This window comes from Amblyomma maculatum, chromosome 2, assembly GCF_055883805.1.
Source record: "Amblyomma maculatum isolate TAMU_Amacu chromosome 2, ASM5588380v1, whole genome shotgun sequence".
Lineage (NCBI taxonomy): Eukaryota > Metazoa > Arthropoda > Arachnida > Ixodida > Ixodidae > Amblyomma > Amblyomma maculatum.
In genome coordinates, this window is record NC_139345.1 from 134,454,939 (window position 1) to 134,477,106 (window position 22,168).

General features: G+C 48.2%; 1 long non-coding RNA gene across 1 annotated transcript in view; it reads right to left on the reverse strand.

The window, feature by feature from the left end:
* The window catches only part of LOC146199931 (uncharacterized), a 33,295-nt gene that overhangs the window by 8,093 nt on the left and 3,034 nt on the right, over nt 1-22,168 (reverse strand). Inside the window, exon 2 of the long non-coding RNA XR_014704779.1 lies at nt 17,659-17,760. This is a non-coding gene — a long non-coding RNA (uncharacterized LOC146199931). The remainder of the gene's footprint in view (nt 1-17,658; nt 17,761-22,168) is intronic.

Here is a 22,168-nt window from a genome sequence, read left to right on the forward strand (position 1 = left end):
CGGGCAAACACGGAGCCGCCCGACTGCCAGGAGATGAACGAACGTGTGCAAAACTGTATAGATATAATCGAAAATTATATATTAGGAAGACGTCTGATGCCGCCATAAAATTCTGGCTTAAATAATAAAGAGGCCATAGCCTTGCGGCGATTACAAGCCGGAAATTTCCCAAATCCTGTCTGGTTGTTTTACACCCAGATAGCGAGAGGAAACCTCGACCATATATTTTGGGAATGCCCTAAGTCTCCGGGCGCTACGGGCCACATTAAAAATAGAGAAGCATGGGTGAGCCTGCTGCGAAGCAACGTCCCCGCTGACCAGCAAAGAGCCGTCCGCCTGGCCGCCGAGGCCGCGAATAACCAATGTATATTCGCCAGTCCTTAGTCGCGGAGGTTCCAGCCCCCGTTCCTAAGGCCTGTGTGCAAGGAGCGGTGAATGGGGAGCCTCCTAAATCGGTGGAAAATAAAGTTTTAACCAATCAATCAATCTATTCCTCCGATATTTTAATAGTCGCTTGTAAAGACTGGCAACATTGGGCCCGTTTTTCATGTGTCCTTCCGGCATTGGACAAGCGATATTTAGAAATCGGCAACATTTTACCAGATTATCTTCTGTTTTTCGATGTCGGGATATTTTCCTAAGAAAATGACAACATCGCGCTAGTATTTCTTGCGTCGTCTTGATATCGGAAGAAACATATTTAAAATTGGGGACACTGAAAAAACTTGTATCGTGTTCTCCCGATACCATCCGTTCCGTTTCTAACCGGCTATATTGGACCAGTTCATTGTGTCCTCCTGATATCGGCTGTGCCGTTTCTGAAAACTGACTACATTGGAAAAGTTTGCATTCGGTTTTTCTGATACTCAATATACCGTTTAAAATGACGCCGAAGATAGACCAAATTGTACCCCAATCTCCCGATGCTGTGTCACGTAAAAAACTTGGCTATGATTGATTACAATGACCTTTCAAACTAAACAGGGTTCCGAATTTTTGTATTTTAACAAACATTTAGAAGCCATTCCATGGCATTTCTGACACTAGCTTTCAGGCAAATAGTATTCAAATGCATTCACAGCATGCAGCCACCAAGGTTAGGTTCTGCAGTCCGCTAATTTGTTTTGCAGATGGTATTCATATGATTCCTTAATTTACTACACTTTTGTTCCTAAGCAAAGTGCGCGAACCCTCCATACATGAAATCGTGAATAAATAGTTTTAAAACATGCTATGATTAAATTGTGTTTTTGCGGAATGGGGGCTGGCGGAAGTCATATTACAATTCTTAGATCAACAAGGCTATTAACCGGGACTGAATTACATGATTAAATACTTGGCGCTCCTAGCGGCTCATGTACCTTAATGGATTATCATTATTAAATGACTATGAACGTTTGTAATATCGCGCACATGACATTACATCAGCAGTCAGTCTGTCGATACTGTTGACTGACTGCTGATGTACGGGACGGAGTTGTATTGCATAAGTCTCCTCCCATAGCCAGGCTCATGTCTGGCGAGGGCCCGTAAATCCAAGCCTCTGGGTGGCTGGAGCGGGACTACAACACGGGTGAGCAGACACCCGAGAGCCCTCCGCGGAAGCGGAGAGGACTCAGCTGTGACCTGATGAAGAGGGACAGGTCAGCCTGGTGGCATTAATGTGTCATCGAGCAAACTAATTCAGTTTTTCCGATGATGGGTGGATTGACTTTTGGTTGGTCACTGGGAGGGGCTGCGTCCTCCTGTAACCGAGAGGGGTGCAACCATTGGCGATGAAGCTCTGAGGAATAAGGCTGGGAGCAATGGCGCGCTCCTGTAATCGAGAGAGGCCACGCCGGTGAATGCTCAGACGGCCGACTGGAACCTCGGAGCCTTGTGCACTCTGAGGAAGTCTATCCCACTAAAGTGGGATAGATTCTCGGGCTTAGGAACTGTGCTACGGTGGGACCCACCGAAAATGACAGCCTTTACCGATGATGTACCCTATTGATAAACGGGACTAGGGATAAGGCTGGGGAGCTCCCAACTCCCTGTAATCCAAGGTGGAAGCCGCTGGAGTTGGAGGTGACCACTCCTCGTAGCGGGAAATAAGAGTCCGTTCACCCGCCGGTGCAGTCCAGGGATGAGCTGTGCCGGCTAAGTCTCTATGTAAGGACGCCGCAGGGGAATCCCCGCTGACTAATCAGGGGTAGGGGCAACCCTGTGTAACCCAGCCCACGAGGAGGCATGGGGGCGCTGTTAGAGACTGTCTTCACTCCCCCTCCGGCGTACGCCAGGGACGTTCCGGGAAACACTCAGGCCTGCAGGCGTCTCAGCAGGCTAAGAGAGTGAAGACGAAACGAAAGCAGAACTGGTGCAAGCACCCTTTGAGTGTCTGTCAGTAGTACCGCTGTGAGACCAGAGGGGTGGAGGATGAAGCCTCCACTCGCGCTTCCGGTACGTAGGCGGTAGGTCCCAAAAGAGTTTTGCAACGGGGCCGGCGTCCAATCCAAGACGCTTAACAAAATTTGGTAGAATCGGGCTCTCGCGTGGAGCGCAGCACGAAGAGAGTTACGAAAGTCGGAGGCGCGAAGGAGGGGTGCACGTCATGGGAGTGCACCACGGGTGTTGCGATCCCGCCTGCCCGAGCACGTGGGTGCGACCCACAACACGACCAACGCGGTGGCAGTAGTTGACAAGTCCGCCACGCGCGCTGGGAGAGCTGCAGGATTAGTTTTCAGCTCGACGATGACCAGACGTAAACTGGGACAAGAGCGGTCCCGGCGTGGGTGTCCGCCATTTTGTGAGACTTAGCTCCTGGGAAGGGTCTCGGCCTGGGCGATCCCATGTAAGCCCAGGGGATACTTGTTGACCAGCTAAACTTTTCTTGACACCGAAGCGGTGGCCTTGTGGTAGAGCATCCGCCTCGCATTCGGGAGGTGCCGGGTTCAATCTCTGGTGCCGCCGGTTACCCACCGGTTTTTCAATGGGTACAAGCTTTCCTCCGGCCTGGTGCTCGGCTCTTCCGGGGTTAAATGCTTGGGAAAAGGAGTCACGGCTCAAATAGTTGCGTCGATGTGGCAGTGATCCGTTCCGCCATCGGACAACAATAAGTCCGCCTCGCGCGGCAAACGCCCATTATGTGGCTCTTTTTTTTACGACTGCTGCAGCTGAGGCTCAAAGGGAGCACTTCAGGTGACGCTCAAAGGAAGTACCTTTGCAAGACAAACTGAACCGCCTTTGCAGGCTGCGATGTTTGAAACTGGGTTTGGGGCCAATGCGAAAGAGGTGAGCGCAGCGGGGTTTGCGGAGCTTCTAACAAACGCACACCCCTAGAAAAGCCGAGCGCCAGGCCGGGGGACGCTTGTACCCATTTTTTCCGGTGGGTGTCCGGCGGTGGGTTTCGAACATCAGCAGTCAGTCCGTCGATACCGACTGAATTTAGCAGTCTATTCTGCTCATGCTACAGAGGGAGGTCTGTCCCCTGCTGCCATTCATGCCATGCAGGTATAGATACGGAGAATGGTGCAACAGATCAAGCACTTGATAAAATTCCAGATAACGCTTTATGTCGCAAGATGTAACAAAGAATGTTGTTGCGTTCTTTGATATGAAAGGGGGTTTTACTGTGCTTTAACAGCGATAATAGCCCTCTCAAAGTTGCACGGAGAACCACACAAGAACACAGCCAGTCTAGGCATCCACAAGCGAGCTCGAGAAGCGCAGCGGCACTTCGTCGTTATTATCCTCGTCTTTGTGATATCCTCGCCTAGTTCATCCTCGTCTTCGTAATATCCTCGCACCGTTCACTACAATATCTCCCGGAGCGAAGAGGAGCCATCCTGGCGACCTATGGTGAGGGCAAAAGGAGCGGGTCGTAGTATGTTTTGAGGCGGCTCACGTGCACAGTTTTGCGGCCGCGATGACGCATGTCCGAAGAGGGAGTGAGTGGCTCCACGATGTAATTCACAGGAGAGGTGGCGGATAATGCGGTAGGGGCCGTGGTACTCGGTTCGAAATTTTGATTACAATCCCGGTGGGGTGCCAGGAACCCACAGCCAAACAAGGGATTCTGCAGGAAAAACGTGTCGAGTCTGATCTTTGTCGTGGTGATGTTTTTGGCGGCCTTGAGATTCCGCTGTAAAACTCCGGGCCAACTGGTGACATTCCTCCGTATGTTTGGCAGCGTCTGAAAGGGGAGTGCACTCGGAGGAGTCGGCACGATATGGTAAAATAGTGTCCATCGTGGACGACGCCTCACGCCCATAAAGCAGGAAGAAAGGGCCAAAATCCAGTGGTTGACTGCGTGGCGGTGTTGCAAGCGTACGTCACGAAAGGGAGAACAGCGTCCTAGTTAGTCTGATCGGCGGCAACGTACATCGTCAGCATATTTCCGAGAGTACGATTGAAGCGCTTAGTCAGCCCGTTTGTTTGAGGGTAATAGGCTGTGGTGGTCCGATGTATGATGCGACATTCGGCCAGTAGAGCTTAAACGACGTTGGAAAGGAAGACGCGTACTCGGTTACTCAGCAGCTCTCGCGGCGTGCCGTGGCGAAGAACAAAATGATGTAGCAAGAACAGGGCAACTTCACTGGCTGTAGCGGCGGGTAAAGCGGCGGTATCGGCATACCGGGTGAGGTGGTCGATGCCGACGATAATCCACCGATTCCCAGAAACCGTGCCGAGAAGTGGCCCGCAAAGGTCAACTCCAACGCGGTCAAAAGGGCGGGCCAGGCATGGAACTGGTTGTAAGGGGCCAGAACCACGAGGTGTGGATGACTTCCGGCGCTGACAGGAGATGCAGGAGCGGACGTATTTGCGAATATAACCGTACATGCCGCGCCAATAGTAGCGTTGAGAAATTCTTTGAAACGTCTTGACAACACCCGACCATCAGGCATATAATTGCGGCGGTAGAGAAGACCGTCTCTTAGGACAAAGTGCGGTGCTTAACGGCGTAAAGTCCGAGAAAGCGCAGGAGCGTTAGGAGTAGTGGACACGATGTCGATAAGAGATGCGAGCCACGGGTCTTTGCGCTGCTCCGCTGGCATGTCAGCGATGGTTAGAGAGGAGAGGGCGGGATCAGCCGCCGGGCAGCAAGCAGGTTCGTTGGAGAGGGGAGAACGAGACAGAGCGTCGGTGTTCATGTGCTTACGGACAGAGCGATATATAACGCGGATGTCAAATTCCTGAAGGCCGAGAGCCCATCGTGCGACTCGGCCTGACGTGTCTTTAAGAGAGGACAGCCAACATAACGTGTGCTGGTCCATGACGACGTCGAACTGGCGACCGTAAAGTAGTTGCATTCAGTTTTAGTGAGAACACGACTCGCGTACGCGACGACGTATTCGTGAAAGCCATTTTTCCGTTGTGCCAAGACAGCTCCGAGGCCAACGCCACTCGCATTAGTATAAACCTCGGTGGGTGCTGTCGGGTCGTAGTGGCGAACGATTGGTGGTGAAGTCAAAAGACGGCACAATGCGTTGAACGCTTCGTCGCACTCAACCGACCACGCAATTAAGTCACTGTTTCCTCCGAGTTGTTTCGTCAGGGGTGCAATTATAGAAGCAAAATTCTGCACGAAGCGCCGGAAATAGGAGCATAGACCTATGAAGCTTCGAAGTTGCTTGAGCGAGACCGGCTTAGGAAACTCCGCCATTGCGCGCAGCTTGGCCGGATCAGGACGAACACCTTTCTTAGAGACGATGTGCCCCAAAATGGCCAACTCCCTGGCACCGAAGTGACACTTCTTGAGATTCAGTTGCAGGCCGGCGTCAGTAACGCAAACCTAAACTTGCCGCGAGCGCTCTAGGTGCGTAGCGAAGTCGGTGGAAAAGACAACAATGTCGTCCAAGTAGCAGAGGCAGATGTCCCCCTTGAACTTCCGCAAGATGTTATCCATCATCCTATCGAATGTGGCGGGCGCATTGCACAGACCGAAGGGCATCATATTAAATTCATAGAGGCCATCCGGTGTCACAAATGCAGTCCTCTCTCTGTCACAGGCGGCCATTGGCACTTGCCAGTAACCGGAACGTAAATCAAGAGACGAAAAGTACTCGGCACCTTGGAGGCAATCAAGAGCGTCGTCTATACGCGGCAGGGGGTAATTGTCCTTGTGGGTAATTTTGAGGCGCCGGTTCTCGACACAAAAGCGAAACAAACCATCTTTGCTTTTTACTAGCACCACTGGTGAAGACCAGGGGCTTTGAGACGGACGGATTACACCACGTTGTAGCATGTCCTCAACTTACTCATTGATCACGCGACGCTCTGCCGCTGACACACGATAGGGGCGCTGTCAAAAAGGCGCGTTAGAGCCGGTCTGAATGTGATGCGCGACTGTGGCAGTGCGGCCGAGAGGTGTGTGGGCGGCGTCGAAGGCGAAGCGAAACGTCTGTAAAAGGGCCACAAGCTGCGTCCGGTAGGTGGAAGAAAGAGCGTCATCGATGGCGGTTCGGCAGAAGTCGTCTGGCAACGAATCAGGCGTTGGATCGGACTGCAGAGCATTGATGTAGTTACTACGGTAGGTCTCGGAGGCGTCCAGGACAGAGAGAAGGTGGGCTGGTTCAATAGAACCAGGAGATTTTCTACGTAGCAGAGTATTCGGGCGCGGAGACGGATTGTAGATGAGTAGCTTCGTGAAACCACCATGAACATCGTGAACCGCAGACGGCAGCGGCAGGTGCTTGCGGTGGCTGAAGGATGCAGACGGCGTAAATAAAACACTAACGGCTGAGCCGGCAGGAGACGAAGGAGGCACAAGGGCACAAGCTTCTGGTGCTACGTCGACATCTTCAGCGATGGTGAGCTTTTGAGGACTCACTGAATGGTTGTCGTCGAGCAGTGCGTCGCACAATGCAGAAAATTTTACTTCAGCTCGGGCGCAATCGATTACGGCGTTATTTTTAGACAAGAAGTCCCATCCGAGGATCACGTCGTGGGAACAAGACGACCAAACTACGAACTCGACACTGTACGAAAGACCTTCAATGACGACACGCGCTGTACATGCTGCTAAAGTTGCAATCCTCTCTTCACTGGCAGTGCGGAGCGGACGTCGTAACTTTTCGTAATCATCGGCAGAGTCGCTCATGAATCACTGATACTGCAGCACCCGTATCGCCCAGCTCATATACGGACAGACCATCGATAGAGATCATTATAACGTTCGTGGGAAAAATATGAGGCCTTGAGTTTTTCGCAGAGCACTTGTCTCAGGAACCGCGGAGCTTAGTTTCCCTCGTCAGCAGGTGGTGGTCGCCGGCGTATTGGTGACAGTGACCGGCGACATGGAGAAGGAGAACGATGGGTTGTATACGAACGCTGTTCTGTGGCATACGCAGGCGGAGAGTGGGCAGAACGAAGCAGCTGTGGGGAGTAATCAGAAGACGCAGGCTCGGGAGGCGCGGCCATGCGACGACGACATCGAGGGGCCACATGTCCAGCGAAACCACAGTAGTAGCAAATTGGGCGATTGTCCGAAGTAGGCCAAGGGTTGTAATAGCGCGGAGTGGGAGGATGAAGCGGAGCCGTATGAGGAAGCGGTGCAGGGCGTAGGACAGGCTGCATGGGTGGTGATGGCTCAGGCGGTGGCCGCGCAGCCACAGCTGCGTAGGTCAAAGGGGCTGGAACAGCAGGTTGACTATACCGGACTGGTGCTCCGACGTATGTCAAAGGAGCAACAGAAGAACCTTCAGAAAGCGTGGGTAGTGCTTCCGCAATTTGTTCGCGGATGACTTGCTGAAACTTTGGCACTAAAGGAGTGGGAGCGTCACAACGTTGGTGAACTAGTCATAGTTGACGGGCAACTTCTCGAACGAACTGCTTTATTTGTAGCAGCAAGGTCGACTGGTCTGCGTCAGGTGTTAAAGCTGCAAGCGGCGCCGGGTGGGAGAGCGAAGAGCGAGTGATGTTACGGCGCTTGCGTTATTCGTCAAAGTTGTGGCATGCGTTGATAACGTCGACGACGGTGACTGGATTTCTATCCAGAAGCATCTGGAAAGCGTCGTCATCAATGCCTTGCGTAATGTGATCAATCTTGGTGCTCTCTGACATCGAAGCGTCCACGCGCTTGCACAGGTCTACGATATCTTCAATATAGCTGGTAAAGTTCTCGCCAGGAAGCTGTGCACGGCCGCGCAGGCGTTGCTCAGCGCGCAGCTTGCGGACTGCAGGCCGGCTGAAGATATCGGCAAAACTAGTCTTGAAAGTAGACCACTGTGCGATATCGGCCTCGTGGTTGCGGAACAATAGGTTTGCAACATCCGTTAGGTAGAAAATGACGTTATTGAATTTTTGGTTGTTGTCACAGTGGTTGTGAATACTGACTCGCTCATATGTGGCCAGCCAGTATTCCACGCCATGGTCGCCAGTTTCGCTGAAGATAGTAGGATCGCGCTGGCGCAAAGCTTCAGCTCAGAACAGGGGATGAGGGGCCGGTTGGACTAGGGGTGGTAGCGTCGGTCATGGTTGGTGTCGGGAGTGTGCGGCTGCGAGCTCCAGGGCGGCAGGAAATGCTCACCTCCACCAAGTGAAAGGGAGGTTTTACTGTGCTTTAACAGGGATAATAGCCCTCTCGAAGTTGCATGGCGAACCACACAAGAACACAGCCAGTCTAGGCCTCCAAAAGCGAGCTCGAGCAGCGCAGCGGCACTTCGTCGTTCCTATCCTCGTCTTCGTGATATTCTCGCCTAGTTCACCCTCGTCTTCGTAATATCCTCGCATAGTTCACTGCAGATGAAATATTTCCTCCCATCCATCTTGCTTTCTACTTAAATCATTTCACTTTTTGGAAAATTTTATTGTTCTGCTCAGGCAAGTGTTTTTGCTTTTCTGTGATGTTTTTGCTTGTTATCATGCTATTTATGGAATAAATATAACGAAGTTATCAATTTTCACTGTGATCATTTTTGTTCCCTTCGACTTATTCTTGAGTGATGTTGCAGCACCTTTGGAATCAGTGCCTTGAAGAACACTTCGTCTTATTTCTAGCCAGCCATTCGCTAGTGGACGGGACGAATAGTCATAGATTGAGCCGACCTGCCAAACATGCATAAAATCGCTACAAATTCGTCAATCTACAACAAAAGAATTAGAGTGGCGATGTGTTCTCTTTAGTGTGCGATTGCCACGGAACTCCGGAGAACGCTCAGGCCAAAAGCATGAACTAGACGCCCGCTGCACCCATACGATCGCACATTTGATGCACACACACAGACGCTAACACGCTAACAAAATATCAAAAACTAACACAACCTACAAAGAGCAATTATAAACGCGATGCTCCGCACAAAGAGACAGCGTTTAAATTTTTGAGCTTACAGTTCGAAGCGCTTGACGCATTTCGTGGGTCCAGGCAATAGCGTCGACGTCGAGGTTACGTTCGACTTGCAATTAGCTAGTCTTGTTGGCCGAAACAGACGACCTCCCGTTGAAGCGTAGGCTGAAGTAACGTTGGCGTTCGTGGCGGCGTTGAAGTGAACCTCCTGGACGATGCAGGTGGATGGTGGTACGAGCTTTAGAGGTGCCCCCTGGATGCAGCAGGTGGCTGAGTAGTCGCTCAATTCCCGGAACCGGTTCGAGAACAGGAGGGAGTCTGCAGTGCAGTGCCGTAGAACATGAGACCAACGGTACAGCAGCCTGCGTTGCTCCCTTGCAGCCAAGGCGTCCCTCACCTCCCGGAGCCTCCGCTTCTCTGGCTCCCCCCCCCCCACACCCTTGCTTCTCCATATCATGCCTTTTTAAAACCTCCGCGTTGATGCACGTTAGCCTTATCGTCGTCTTCATCGTCTTTTGTTCATCAATCAGCGCTTATCATGTCACCGACTACTTCATCATCTTCTTAATCCTTCGTTGGTCCACATCATTCTTTTTGCCATCGTCATCTTCTTTGCTTTCTCAAAACGCCTCTGCATTTGGCCTCTTACATGTGACAAGGACCCCCCTCTCTCAAGAGTTTTCCCTTGAAACCGCTTAGAGTTTCGCTGCCATTACAACTTCCAGCAAACCGAATATCTCCGGCCAGTCTGGATCCACCTCAGTTGTCTTGAACGCGCCCGAAGCACACCACTGACATCACGCACCAAGATTGTCTTCATTGAACAATATCACAACAATACCAACCCACTGATACAACAAACCAGAATTGTCTTCATTAAACATTATCACAACAGTGTCATTGTCCGTACAGTGTTTTTATTTTACACACTAACGCCCACAAGACATTTCATTGTATAAACACACATCAACAAGCCGAGAACCAAGCCCACAAAAAACGTAATCTAACTAAGCCTGTTTTGCTCTACTCATGAAATCAGCGCCAATGTTGTCTCTGCCTTTAATGTACTCCACATGAAATCCGTACTGTTGCAAGGCTAGGCTCCACCTTATGGCTTCGCTATTTTTCATTTCGGCTTTGGTTAGATATTTGAACGGCTGAGGATCAGTTTGAATTCAATAGTGTCTGCCGTAAAGATAAATATGAAATTTCTTCCCTGCCCATACCACAGCCAAACATTCCATTTTCAATGGTGGAGTACTTGCGTTCACAAGCCGTTAATCTGTTACCACCAAATAATACTGTATGTAATTTGTGATTCACTTATTTCAAGAGTACTGCTCCCAATGCTCTGTCGGACGCGTCAGTGCGAAGAACAAACTCTTTGTCCATGTTCAGAGCAAGCAGAACAGGCGGATTTGCGGTTTGTTGTTTTAAAGTTACGAAGGTGTTTTCGTGTTCATCTGTCCATTTCAGCTTATTTCTGACACCCTTCCCTGTGAGTTCTACAAGTGGATAGGCTTAATGAGCATAATCGGCAATAAACTCCCTGTAGTGCCCAGTTAAACCAAGAAACGACTGTACTTCTTTCGCAGTACTTGGTGTCTGGGCTGCCTGTATTTTCCCCAGTATATTTTCTTTCGTCGTGATGCGGCCCATCCCTATCTTGTGCCCGAGAAAAAAGATAACCTTAAAGCCTATGTCACATTTTGTTAGTTTTACCGTCAGCCTGGCATGCTGTAGTCGCTCGAAGCTCCACTTGCCACTCGGAAATGGGACCGCGATACCCGACGTAGACTGGCGCGCGCACATACGAACATCGAGAACTATGCAATAGAGCTCACTCGACAGAGCTGACACAGCCGCTGTGACCAGATGAACAAGACTCCAAACGCTCGTAACACGTGGAACCTCCTTCGACATTTACTCGACCCAGCTGGAGGCAAACTCCAAACACGCCAACAGCTCGAGCGAATCTTCCACCAGTTCCTTGGCACGTCTAACGAGCTCAAACAAAAGCTTATAAATGCTTACATCCGCCCCGAACCAGCAACCAACAACCCTTCTATCAAGGGCGCCAACATTCTCTGTCTAGACGCTAAAATCACTTTTGCGGAGGTCCGAGCACAACTCAGTCGCCTCAAGACAACTTCGGCGACCGGCCCTGACCACGTTTCAAGCAAAATGCTTAGGAATCTAGACGACGCATCTATTCATGCCCTTACCGACTATTTTTGAGAATGTTGGGCAACCGGTACCTTCCCTCAGGAGTGGAAATGCGCCAATCTAGTCCTCATCCCCAAGCCGGGCGAACCACCAACATTGGCCAACCTCCGTTCCATTTCTCTCACATCCTGCGTTGAGAAGCTGATGGAACACGTTACCAGACCAGACTCTCACGATACCTAGAGGACAACCATCTTCTACCAAACACATTGTTCGGCTTCCGCCCTCATTTAGCAGCCCCGGGCATTATGCTTCTTCTCCGTCATCAGGTAGTCATGAGTCGTACACTAGACACGAAAGTCATCATCGGCCTCGATGTTGCCAAGGCATTCGACAACGTCCTCCATGAAGCGATTCTTCAGCAAGTTCAGGCTCTCGGTGTTGGACATCGCACGTATGCATACACTCGAAATTTCCTCACCAACCGCACAGTGCAACCTAAAGCCGGCACGGGAGATCTTTCCATCATCTCTCCGGGAAACCGTGGCACGCCGCAAGGCGCCGTACTTTCGCCAATGCGTTTTAACGTCGCACTGATAGGCCTGCCGAAGCTACTGGCCCAAATCCCCCACCTGCATCACAGAATTTATGCTGACGACCTCAAACTTAGGATCACGTGCGGCAGTGACGGCCAGATTAAAGAGACTTTACAGACCGCCATCGAACGGATAGGGAATTATCTAAGTACAGTTGGCCTCACCTGCTCGGCGACAAAGTCCGAGTATAACATCATCGCTTCCCGGGACGACGCCCTCCAAAGATACTTCCTGACATCAACCTCCAGGTGCAAGGAAACCCGATTCCTCGAATAAATAACATCAGGATCTTAGGCTTGCCCCTTTAGGCTAACGGCCGCAACAACGTCACGCTCCAACGCACCGACTAGTTGGTGGTACAGATCAGACGCCTCCTTAAGCGAATCTCCAACAAGCATCATGGCATGCGAGAGTCCAACCTCCCGCGCCTCGTTCAAGCTTTCATCTGCTCCCGCATCACCTACTCTGGACCTTACGTCTCACTCGTACCGAAAGCGAACGGCTAGAAGCGTCACTTCGAAAAGCATATAAGACGGCCCTAGGTCTTCCCATGTCCACACCTACCCATAAGCTCATGGCTCTCGGAATACTCAATACCTGGAGCGAAATGACCCAAACAACCCTCATCGCCCAGTATGAGCGGCTCTCACTCTCACACGCTGGCCAAGTGGTACTGCAGCAAGTTGAGATCTCCCCACCGAGATCGGCCCCAAGTTACGCTGAACTTACAACGGAATATCGCTTAAATCTTCGCATTCCTCCCATTTCCAAACGGATGCAGCCGGAACACTACGCCGAGAGGGGCCGACCGGGGTCGTCAATTCGAGAAACGATTCAGAGGACATCCCGACGTCATGTATACGGACGCCTCTTACCATTCATCGAGGCCAGCAATGGTGGCGGTAGCTCTCGTCCCTCATCGCAGCTGGTGCACAGCCCGCAGCATACGCAATGCAGAAACAGTCACCGCAGCTGAAGAGGCTGCCACTGCGCTACCGCTAGCCTACCCTAACACCAAAGTCGTCATCAGTGATTCTCAACAGGCTATTCGCAACTACGATGCTGGCCGTATCTCTTGCCAGGCGTTACAAATTCTACGTTCTACAGCACCCTCTTCCACATCTCGCTTACTTCTTTGGGCTCCAGACCACGAGTCGTTCAGCGGAAACGCCCAGGCAGACACTCTCCCTCGAGATCTCAGCTGCCGTGCAGAGAGTATGATCAGCCACCCTGCTTCCGCTGACACTAATATCTCACGCGCTTGTCTACTCACCACTTACACGGACATACTCCAGCACTACCGACTCCAAAGATGCACATATCCTCCCGCACATCGCGATCTAACGAAACGCGAGGCCGTCCAATGGCGCAAACTACAAACTGGCAGCTTCCCACACCCCATCTTATACAGCAGGAGCCTTCCGGAATAGATAGCCCCCCATGTGTAAATACTGTTCAACTCCGACCATTCTCATACACATGGCGTGCACTTGTACACACTACAACACAGACCTCTCAAACACCCCAGAGACATGGGAGTCTCTCTTGCGTACTTCGGAGCAGCCGACCAACGCTGGCTTATTCAGCGCGCGGTGGAGGTCGCGGCATCCCAAGGGATCCCCGCGGATCTCCTCTATGCCAGCGCAATCGGTCGTTTGACTTGTCCCCTGTTTTTGGGAGCAATAAAAGAGTTCCCCACCGCCACCTCTCTAGTGTAACTACGTGTTCTGTCCATGTATCGGTCGCCACCAGGATATCATCGGTATAATGTTCCTCATTTCCGAACCCACCCAAAACTTTCCTCATCAATTTCGTGAAAATAGCCGATTCAGTCTTCAATCCAAAGGGCATGAACCTAAACTGAAATAATCCCGCTGCAAAGGAAAGGGCTGTTTTCTCCTTCGATGATTCCTCCATTGGTATTTGCCAATACCCTTTAGCTAAATAAAGTTGGAAAGAAACTTTTTGTTGTCTACCTTGGCGAACACCAACTCCGCTCTTGAAATAGCTTTCGCATCGGGTACCAAGATGTTAATAAGCCGACGAAAGTCAATGCACAAACTGTTAGTGCAATCAGGTTTTTTGACGACCGCGAGAGGGTCGTTGTATGCAGACCATGACCTCTGGATTATACACAACTCCAACATTTCCCGCACATCCTTTTCAATTGTTTCCTGTGCCACTAACGGCAGTGGCTGTTGCTTCATATTGATTGGTCGCTCTGTAGAGAGCTCTAATTTGCAGCATATGTAAGTCTTCCTCGGTACATCCGAAACGATACCTCCCTTACTTTTTAGTGAGCTCTTATCGGTGATCTTTTGTGTTCATTCAAATTGGGGTTTATTAATGCCTTTTTCTATCCTACACTTTTCTTCAAATTGTAAGAGGGCATCTCGGCAACATCATCTGGTTCTTCTACCATTACAGAGCAAGCGACCTTGTCTCCTAACTCTTTCTGTGCTGGAACTCTTCCTTTGCATTTCTTTAACATGTTTGCATAAAATACCTTCTTGGTGTCATTTAATAATAATTCATAATTCATATCATTTTTCTTCTGTGTCACTAGTAGGGTTATTTCCATTACATCAATAACTTGTTGTCCGTGGGCAGTAGGATCAAAACCCTGTCGCCTGGATTGAGATTCCTGTTTGTGGCTTTCTTGTCGTAGTAGCCTTTATAGCGTTCTCGCGGCTTCTTGAGACCTTGATGTGCCATGCTGCATGTCTCCTTTAGGTTGTCTCGCAACTCAAGCACATATGTGTATGTCGTCTTGAGCTCTGCTGCAATCTCTTTGTTTGCCCACAGCTACTTGAGTATTGTCAAAGGAACCCTGACGGTTCTCCCATACAACATCTCGAAGAGAGAAAAACCAGGGCTTGCGCCATCATGTAGGTGACACGCACGGCGAGAGGGGAGGGGTAGTAGTTTCTTTGGGAGCCACATCATGGCGCTAAAAACCCTAGCGAACCATGGAGGACAGGTCTAAAACGTACCTTTCTAAGAAATCCGAGCATTCATCTGATGAGCCTTTATTCATGTTCAAGCATCATGTCGTCGTGGTGTGAGCAATATACAAACGATGCACAGGGTTTTCAAGTTAATATCTGGGCTTCATTTAACTCAACGTGTCGAACGAAACTTTCTCACCGCGAAGATGACAATGGATTGTCTTTGTCGCACTTTGTTTTGCATCATTTTGTTCAAGGTTTCTTATTCTTACAAGATGTAAAATATTGTTTTATGCGTACCATTTGTCAGCAACGCTTCACACGACCTTTACCAATGTTATTTGTGGCAACTGCTTCGCATGCAGATAGTGCAACGCGTGTTTGGTTAGTTTAGTGCAATTGATCAAGCGACACGGTTTTTATATACCCTATGTTCAGTCTAAGATTTCACCGATGTGACCAGCAAAAGGCCTTACAAAGATCTTAGCCTTGCTTTTTCGTGTGTACCTGTCAATATATTCTGCTTGGCCGAGACAAAACCTATTGAAGCATGTAAAAGAAAATGCCTGTACAGGCTGCTCTGAAACCGTTCGCTTTTATATTGCATTTTGTAGCTCTGCCTATGTAGACATGAATAAAGAAAAAACAAACCTTTGTGTCACGGGGTGTGAACTGTATTTTCTGCAGAAAGCCAGGGACTGTGACATGTGCTGATAGGTTCATTTCACATGACGTCATCGCACCACTTGACGTCAGCGCATGAGCGCTGTCCGCCATTTGTTTCATCAAGTGCGCAACGCTGCCCAGTCGTCGCATACCAAAGCTGACGTTTAGTGGAGTCACACGACGGACAATATCGTGAAGCACTATCGCGATCGTGCATTTCGTGACTATAATGAGCTAGGATATTCTTGCATACTGTAGATGGTGACCCTTAAGTCAGCGATTTCCACCGCTTTGCTTCCGTCCGCAAGCAGCGTTTTCGCAGTTCGGATTCATAAACGAACGACACTTTCCTTTTGCTTTTATTTTTTTGCAGCGGAAAGCATTCCAGCCACACCCTGGAGCCCAAGCATGTACAGCGTAAAATGTATTCTACTAAAACGCCGGGGGAAAGAGGGCTTTGAGGGACTGACAAGTACGGCCCCAAAGCTGGCACGAGCAGGCGCCACTCTGTTCTGTATCCCGATCGTCTTAACCCGAAGCTTGTAGTGCGTGCAGCGGTATGTCTGGTCAGCGCCTAATCTGGTAGCCATAGTCACACGAAAAAGCTAGTAAAAGCTTATAAGTGACGAGCAACTGCTTGGAGTTATTCCTCGCTTTCCCCCAGCGTTTTAGCGCGCTTGCCGTTAAGCTCCATATACGTACCGGGAGCACAAGGGCAGCAGTCCGGAAGGTTCTCCTCCAAGGGTTGAAAGTAGCATGTTTATGAAGTTGTCATTGTGTCAGCGCGTTAACTTGCACATACATGACCGCGTTTTGTATCACATCGAGTGGGACAATCAGCACGGCAGTTCTTTAGCAAAACGACGCAGAAGAAGCAATTGCACAAGACCCGCCACAGCAGGCGTCTACCCCATAAAGATGACAGCTGTGCTGTTTTCAGAGTTTTACACCTGAAGGACCTATTGCCGAATCCGTAGACAGCGCAATTGGCAATTATTGTAGCAAATTACCGAGTTCACAGCACCTTGGATCTTCCGAACTACCCAAACGAAACTTGCATAGACGACGATAACCTAGGCTATGACGGACCGGAAGCAGAATGGCTTCATTTCTCCCGTCGTCCCCCGCGTGGCAGCCGACAGTGAATACAACCTATAGACTGTTCGAATGGGATTTTTCTTTAGGGATGTCCTACAGTCAACTTTGCACCAATATTTCCTTCTTAACTCCCTCGAATTCGGTTCTTAGGCGTAGAAACCTATGAGGGTATTGTATTATATGATAATGGTATTAGACTTGTATAGTAACTGGAAACTTCGAATGGCTTTTCGCCACTCTCATCCGCATAGGAGACCCACCCGAGTTTTTTTTTTTTTTTTTTGTATACTACTTACCAATGATTGATGTGCTGAAATCTCAGCAATGTGTATCAGACTGTACAATATTGTAGAAAAATTATCAATTGGAATGTTTTATATTTAGAGGTAGTGCATGCACCCGGTTCGCATTTGAGAAATAGACCACCCTACAGTGTTTGTGAACTAAAGGTAATAAAGACAAAAGCGTAATTGTTGCGTGATGCAAGCTTCCCCGTTTTGAACACCTGAGGCCGGGTTTGATTTCACCTTCAGTGGTCTTATTAATCTACAATGGAGCGGACACTTTCTGCGCACACTTCCTGCGGAGCCCTCTCATGATTCCTTAAATAATTTTTCATTAATAAAAGCCATCGTGCTATATCAAGCGCATGTAAAAACTTCTTTGAACTGCAACTTCTTTTTATCATACGTACGCGGTATTTCCTGCGGGCATAACCCACTCATGTACCTTTTTTTCAAAACCTGGATTCATAATGGGCTGTAATTTATGAGACTTTTCTGGATAAGAAATTTTGGAAAACGTTTATGAGATTGCGCTGGGATGTGTTAAAGTTCAAAATGTATACTGAAAATTTGAGCAGGCAAAAAGTGCTAACTACCTGAGCGCTCATTTCATGATGTAAATTTTAAATGATACTCACTGCTCTGGTAAACAGAGGAGACCAAGTAGCAGAAGTATGCAAGGCAATTTAAAAGTCAACATTTTAAGCCTTCGTATGCTTCTTTTATGTCCTTCGGCAGTCCTGCAAAAGTTATTTTCGGAAAGGTTAATAGAGAAGATACTTGCTTGCCTTCCTATATCTTGTGTACCAGAAAAGCATTTCCTTGTATAAACCCTAACGATTATTACAAATGCTTTTTGATTTCAAGGCGAACATACTTAAGAGGTCGAATGACAAAACGGCTGTTTTAAACTAAAAAATGCAATAATGTCGTATATCCATATATTATCCCGCGAAATTCACATAAACCAAAAGCTTGAATATTTTGGTATCTTCTGATGACGTTCCATGAAATTCACATCTTCTAACAATTTTTTATGTATTTACTGAGTGTTCACTTGTGCTGAGAACAGCAAACGTGCACTGCACTTCCGTCAATTTATACTGTAAACTACTGTCAATGTAAGGGAAAATCTTTGAGGACGCTATCAAAAATGAACTAGTAGGGCGAAGATCATCGAATCGGTAAATCAGTAACAAAACAGATACGTGCAGAGAGGTGTTGAAAATCTACTTCCTCGTTGATAGATTGAAAATGATACTAAAAAAAATATAACGACCAACAGCCATGTCTAGAAACATAACTTGAATGCAGTGCTACTGTAGATTGCAGCAAGCCTCATAAAAACAATGTTTATTCTATAAACAAGGCATCTGGACGGGTCGAAAGTTTCAATGTTAACAAAATTTAGATGCACATTGCAAAGTTTTTTTTCAGAAGCGCTATAGCAATGTCACAAGCACATGAAGCAGCGTTGTGACAGAGAGTACCCAAGAGCCAAAAACTGGGCTATGAATAGAGGGTCCATGGTTGAACCTTGCGGGATGCCTATTTGGGGCTCATGCTGGTTTTGAAATTTGTGCCCAGCGTGCTCCTTGCCACTTTCCTCATACGACCCTATAGGCAACCTGCCATGACGTTTGCTGTTTCGATCACTGCGCCGTAACACATATCCTAGCGAGAAGAGCAAATACTTCTGAGGCGGCGTTTTAGGGCGTTTTCAGGCCACCTCCATGAGCTTACAGAAATCAGATTGCGCGCTCTGTCGAAGCTTTGTGTGGCGTATGTCAGATAACTGGGCAACGTTAAGAGCACCTGAACAAGGACGTTATCTGACACACGCGTATCTGTAATAGTGCCGAATGTGCTCTGTCGTTCATCGCGAACCAAGCGGCCAACAGCAGCATTTTTGAGTCACACTGCGGGACAATTGCAGCGCTACCTATGCAGTGCAGGTTCCTTTTTTGCGCCCATGTGGCCAGCCCCAAATACGGGGCCCTGCTGGTTTTGCAAATCGTGCCCAATAGGGCCGCTGCTGCGCTGCCCACGTATGTATCACCGTCCGAATTTGTGCTATGGACAGCCGAAATAGGGCTGAGCAAATCAGCCCCCGATAGTCAAAAGTCGACACCACACGAAACTTAAGAACGACAAAGGCCATATTTTTGTGCCATTTTGCTTCTTGTTAATGATGCGAAAGATATTCCTGTATGTGCATAGCAACGTTGTTTTGTTTACTACCGCTAAACAGTTTCTAATTCAATTTTCTCTGCCAGTTTTGGTTTCGGCTTCAGCCGAGAGATGGCTAAGATGTAATAATAAAGTTTAGGTCACGCGCGGCATAAAAGAACTGCGATAGAGTGAGTGAGTGAACTTTAATAACTCCTCGGGGATCTTTTTTCTTCGCCTCTTCAGCCGAGGCTGACGAGCGGTTGGCGTCCCCAGTCCAGGGCATTGCGATATAACGGCTCACTCTTCACTTTATGTGATCCCTGTCATTTACGCAGCCTGACTATAGCATTACTGTGCAATAAAACGACAGAGGAACAATAATATTGCGGCTTTTAGCACCCTCAGGAGATCTTTATTACTTTCACGTCCCACCAATAGCTCGGCTGTTGAACCCGAAAAAGGTGGGAAAAATTTTCCATTATAAATTATCCAGCAGTATTAAGAGAACGTCATTGGTAATGCATGTTATCTAAAATTTGCCCCAGCAGAAGCATAACATAGGCTGGTTCATGTTAGTCTAATTTTTTTAAATTTTATTTACATGCTCTATTGAATATCTTTAAGACAGGAAGAGCTTGAGCTTGCCTGATGTGTACACGAAAGGTGGTATAGCTATTGCAAAATATTTTCAGCCTGTCTTGCGGAATTGAAATACTTGTAAGAGCAAAAAATGATAAATTTTTTGCTATAAAGTATACGCTTAGAACTGTTATCCGAGACGTCTGGGACAGGCGTTTATAAGAGTGTATAATATGAGTTACATAAACAAAAAGGCGCTATACAAGTTAGGATACAGACATACAGGATTGGTAAGCTCAGCTAAGGCCCAGTTAGGGCACCAGTGAGTGCTTTCTATTAGCAGGCCAGATTTGGCTCATCATTTTATGCAGCATAAGATCGGAAAAAATTTCTGAGAGACGCTTAAATCTCTCTTAAATGTGGTAAGACGAAATCCTTTCCGGAGACTTTCTTATTCATTTGGCGCTATTGTTTCCTTTTTTACTCTTGAATGAAGTTTCGATGTCGTAAAGCATTGAAAAGGCCCTCTAGTAAATTTTTGCAACTTTTTACACGCTTTTACACAATTTTGTCATCCGTGGCTGAGTGACGTCTGCAAAAGAAATCGACGTTTTTGGCTACTTTGAAGTCGATTTTACTTTTTGTGTATAAATAATTGTTTAGCATTCAACGTCAACATACTTTACATATTTTATCAGCCACTACCTACACAAACATTCTGTTCCACTATCAATTAGGGTTGTGCGAATAGTACTTTTTCCAAACCGAATCGAATACGAATAGTGCACTCTTGCTATCGAATCGAATACGAATAATGTAGCTAAAAAGCGAATCGAATACGAATCGAATAGTGAAAGCAGCGAATCGAATACGAATCGAATAGTAGAGCGCTATAGAGCGCTCTACTATTCGTTATAGCGCTGTGGTAGAGCGCTATAACTCGTGGAGTAATAGATCTGACGGGAAAACGCTAATCTTCTCTAGGGGGCGCAACTATTAATCTCTACGCACATTGTCAGTTGCTGGTTGTTTTTATCTACAACAATTACGTTTCAACGAGTTTATTTAGTGAACTAGATTGCGTGATACAATATATCAGAGATTACGAATGGCTGAGCGACGCTTTCGTCCGACTTGCGTCCGCGTAACCCGAGGCCATAGAGTTGCGCTTCCCCTGCTGTTGGCTCTTCGAACTAGTTATCGCCGAGCGCGCGATCTCCTCATCGTCCTCTTCTTTTCAGTGACTTTTGTTGCTTTCGTTCTTTCTCAATTAGCTCGCGTGCTCCCCTCTAGCTGGCGCTAGGCGATTACAACTGGCGCTAGGCGACCTGAGATATATAGTGGAGAGATGTATGAGCATGAGCTGACAACATTCATGCAAATCTCATGTCATGCGCCACTCGCATAATAAACTTAACCTCAACTATTGATGATGAATGTGAATGAAATTTTCAGGGAATAAACATGTAGCGTTACTTCTCGGCAGATTAGAGACGTGTGAACTATGACACGACTACGAGAAGTTGCCACCGCGATTCGTGATATGTCCAATCTTTAAGAATGTTTCCATGCGAATTGACCGTGTCGCGGCCACGCTGAAGCATGTAGGCTACCTAAAACGGTGATCTCTGCTTCTCGCGTAGGTTTATTGCGGCAGCAAGCTGTGCCTGCTCGGAGCTGACGCTGCCTCTCGAGAATGGTCGGAGGTAACCGAGAAGTTAATTCTTGCCAGTCATTCGAAAAGTATTCGAAAATTATTCGAAAATTTGCGAAGATATTCGAACAGTTTCGAATAATTTTCAATTTCCACTATTTGATTCGTTTAACGAATCGAATATTATGATATTCGATTCGATATTCGAAAATTTCGAATATTCGCACACCCCTACTATCAATCAATTCGTTTCTCGACAATGACGGTGTCACCGTCGGCAGACGCACAAATTGTTTTCACGCTTATGACCTTTAAAGGCTTTCGCCTTAATATATGTTGCCTTTGCAACCATAAACTATAAGTAACTCCCATACGGGTGGCAGGCAGGCACTGCGGCTTTCCAGTTCTGCCACAGACAAAGCGGCGTAAAGCGTCTTTGTTCAGGGAGCGGCATTTAGGTTAACCCTTCTTCATTCTGCTTAAGGACCACATTTGTTTTATATCGGCCCCAAAGTGACACGCAAAGCACCGCCACTGGCATCATATGGCCGTTCCCTTTCTACAGCCTTACCCACCCAAGATGTTTGTTCCTAGGATCGCCTTTGCGGGGCATATACCCTAAAGTATTTCGCAATGGGCCAATTCGGGCAGCAAGCAGCCAGCACAGTAAGCCAGCCCCACCACAGCCCAAGCGGAACCAACTGAGGTTTGGCGCAGGCAGCCCGAGTGGGATAGCCTAGGTT